The sequence below is a fragment of the Hippocampus comes genome, unplaced genomic scaffold (assembly GCF_001891065.2).
Source record: "Hippocampus comes isolate QL1 unplaced genomic scaffold, H_comes_QL1_v1.1 scaffold520, whole genome shotgun sequence".
Taxonomy (NCBI): Eukaryota; Metazoa; Chordata; class Actinopteri; order Syngnathiformes; family Syngnathidae; genus Hippocampus; species Hippocampus comes.
Genome location: NW_017804880.1, coordinates 1 through 3,433, shown reverse-complemented (window position 1 = coordinate 3,433; position 3,433 = coordinate 1). Strand labels below are relative to the sequence as shown.

The window sequence follows — 3,433 nt, the reverse complement described above, 5'->3', positions numbered from 1 at the left end:
CTACTGTCATATAGGTTATGTTATCGGGCATCCTTCTAATTCCCTTGAACAACCAAGATTGAACTTTTGAACTCTTTATAATTTCTATTATCTAGTCCAGTTAAAGTCCAGGGGAGGAAGCCCCATCATAGTAAAGAGGATACTAATGTGATGTGTGTAGTTCTTTATAGCCTCTTCATTTTGCTCTCAAAGTGCACGGAATTGATGGATTTTTAACAGAATGTAGAAAAAATTTCTCCCGGGGGGGCATGCCCCCGGACCCCCCTAAAAGGGCTGTGTTCCCCTTGGGGCTAAGCCCCCTTTGTTCTTGAAACCTAGTGACACCCCTGGTGGACGCTGACCGTCTACAGCCCAGATGCTGGGCGTCTAGAGCAGGGGTGGCCAAACCGCGGCTCTTTAGCTGGTTCAACGCGGCTCCCAGGCTTTCACACGACAAGCGTTGAAAACGCCTTGGCAGTGGCGATGCGATTCAAACAAACGCGCTAAAAACACAGAACGTACTACATCAGCCTATCATCAATCCGTTACTTGATTGACATAGAGGGCAACCAATCAGATCACCGCACGGCCGCTCATGCGCAAACAACGGTGCTAAGCGCTAAGCTAGTCAGCGAATCACAAAAATAATTAATTGATTTTAAGGCAAGGGCGCCCAATACGTCGATCGCAATCGACCAGGAGCCTGCGAACTGGTCCCAAGTCGACCGCAAGGGGTGGGATGAGGAAATGGGCGGGAAAAAAAAAATTGTTTGTTTGTGTCTAGCTTTCGTTCATTTTCGGCCCATTCCGACTGTTGATCATTGTGGCGTGCATGCATGTGTGCGCAAGTGCCCAGGTGGGCACCCGCGTGTGTGCGAGCGTGTGTGTGTGTGTGTGTGTGTGTGTGTGTGCTTGTGCGTGCGCGTGTGCGTTTGTGTGTGCGTGCATGCGCGAGGAAGGGTATGATGTGGCTCTTTGCAGTAACAGTAAAAAAAAAAGAGAGCGAGAGAGAGTGAGAGTGAGTGAAAGAGAGAGAGAGAGAGAGAGAGAGAGAGAGAGAGAGAGAGAGAGAGAGAGAGAGACTCCTGTGGAACTTTAATGTTAAGGAAGCCATTTTGTATGTGTGTATTTTGTCTAATTTTTTTGGAGGCATTTTGGCATTGCATTACCCCAAATCAGTTGTGATTTAATTTAGATTTTGTCCATCCCTGCTCCCCCCTTGTACCCGCCAATCTTATCTCTCCATCTGTTTGTGTCTTGTTTTGTCCTGCTTCGTTGTTTCATCAGTCTGTCTGTATTTAGTTCCCAATATTTCGGTTGGTCTCTGAGCACTGCCGTGCCATGCGTGTGCTATGTCCAATGTCACATCACATCATTTCCTTGTCTTTGTCACTTTGAATATCAGTTGTTTATGGAGTCATGATTAAATTTTTTTTGACCCTGCAACCTTTGTTTTGCCTTTTTATCCCAAAGTATTTATTTATTTTTTGTGTGTGATATCTCTGAATTTCTACATTCTTTGCCCAATTCCCTGCTTCTTGCCTGCACGCCACCATAACAAACACCCCAACTAAAATATCAGTTAGATGACAAATAAATTTTGGACTGTTCTGCACAACACGTAACACAAAGAAAACAAAAGAACCCGCACGCAAAAAAAAGAAAAAAAACAATGAAAGTACTTGTGTGTAATGTTTCTCAAGCTTCGTTTTTATGTGTGGAGACTTCATTTCACTGTTCTTCACACACTTTTCTGGACTACTCATGTCACATATCCTGTGGTATTTCTGAATACTTGTATGATTTGGCACGTCGCAGCCTCGGTCCCACTTATAAAAGAGCTTTCCGCTGCAAAAGGGATAAGAAAAGCATGGCAGCCTCTTGGTTCATGCTGTCACCCCAAGTTAGACTCACGGCGAGCATGAGCACTTCACTAATTGGAAAGGATTCTTCAGTGGGAATTAACGACATGAAACATTTCTGACTGAAAATCTCCTTTGCAAAGGCTGACGTAAGTACACGCGGGAGAGGGCCATGCTATAAAACATTTTTGTGGGTTTCCGTTGCAAGTAATTTGGGATGGATTATAAAATGCTAAATGCTGCTCTAGGCTTTTAAGAATAAATTATTAGGCTGAAATGAACTATTTCACTGACCTCTCTGGGCTGAGAACTCCCATTCCATGACAGATTGTCAGATGGAATGGTTTGGCCTTCAACAGCACTTTAATTTGCCCTGAAAAATTCAATCACCACACTGATAAAAATCACAACAACTAACCGTCAGGGAATCGATCCCCGGTCTTCCACGCGACAGGCGGAAGTACTGTCCACAATACGAACGAGCAACACAGCCTTTCAGGAAAATATATCCGCCAAAACATCGGTCATGCTATCAGTTAGCTGGGTTGACAGCCCTGATATGAAGGACTCATTTGTTTCCATATTGTAATGGTTATCACATTCGTCTAACACAGTTTGAAACTGGGTGGAAACAATTCAGACTCCTTTTTTATTTGCTGTGAAAAACTGCATCACCAAAGTCATTAAAATCACAACATCTCCTCATCAGAGAATTGAACCTCGGTCTTCGGCGTAACAGGCAGAGATACTGTCCACTATACTAACGAGGAACACAGACTTAAAAGGAGCTGTGCCCACCAAAACACCGTCGCTGCCATCAATGAGGTGGGTTGCCATCCCTGATATGAAATACAGTACCGTCATCTCTTTTCATAGTGTAGTGGTTATCACGTTCGTCGAACACACGAAAGGTCCCCAGTTCGAAACTGGTGGAAACAATCCTGACTTGTTTTTGATTTGCTGTGAAAAACTGCATCACCAAAATAATTAAAAACACAACAACTCCCCGTCAGGGAATCAAACCCCGGTCTTCCACATGACAGGCGGAGATACTGTCCACTATACTAACGAGGAATACATGCTTGAAAGGAGCTCTACCTGCCAAAACACCGTCCCTGCTATCAGTTAGCTGGGATGACAGCCCTGATATGAAGGACTCATTTGTCATCTGTTTCCATATTGTAATGGTTATCACATTCGTCTAACACAGTTCGAAACTGGGTGGAAACAATTCAGACTCCTTTTTTATTTACTGTGAAAAACTGCATCACCAAAATAATTAAAAACACAACAACTCCGCGGCAGGGAATCGAACCCCCGTCTTGCGCGTAACAGGTGAGACACTTTCCACTATACTAACGAGGAATACAGGCTTAAAAGGATCTCTACCTGCCAAAACACCGGCCATGCCATCAATGAGCTGGGTTGCCATGTCTGAGATGAAAAACGATGGTGTCATCTGTTTCCATAGTGTAGCGGTTATCACGTTCGTCTAACACAGTGTTTTTCAACCTTTTTTGAGCCACGGCACGTTTTTTACATTGGGAAAATTTTGCGGCACACCACTAACCAAAAATGTTCTAAAATGACAC

At 44.0% G+C, this 3,433-nt stretch overlaps 1 non-coding gene across 1 annotated transcript; it reads right to left on the bottom strand.

Annotated features, from left to right (window-relative positions):
* Positions 1 to 2,843: 2,843 nt before the first annotated feature.
* On the bottom strand, positions 2,844 to 2,915 carry trnad-guc (transfer RNA aspartic acid (anticodon GUC)). Its single transcript has one exon. It is a non-coding gene; the product is annotated as a tRNA-Asp (tRNA).
* Between the last annotated feature and the right edge of the window lie 518 nt (positions 2,916 to 3,433).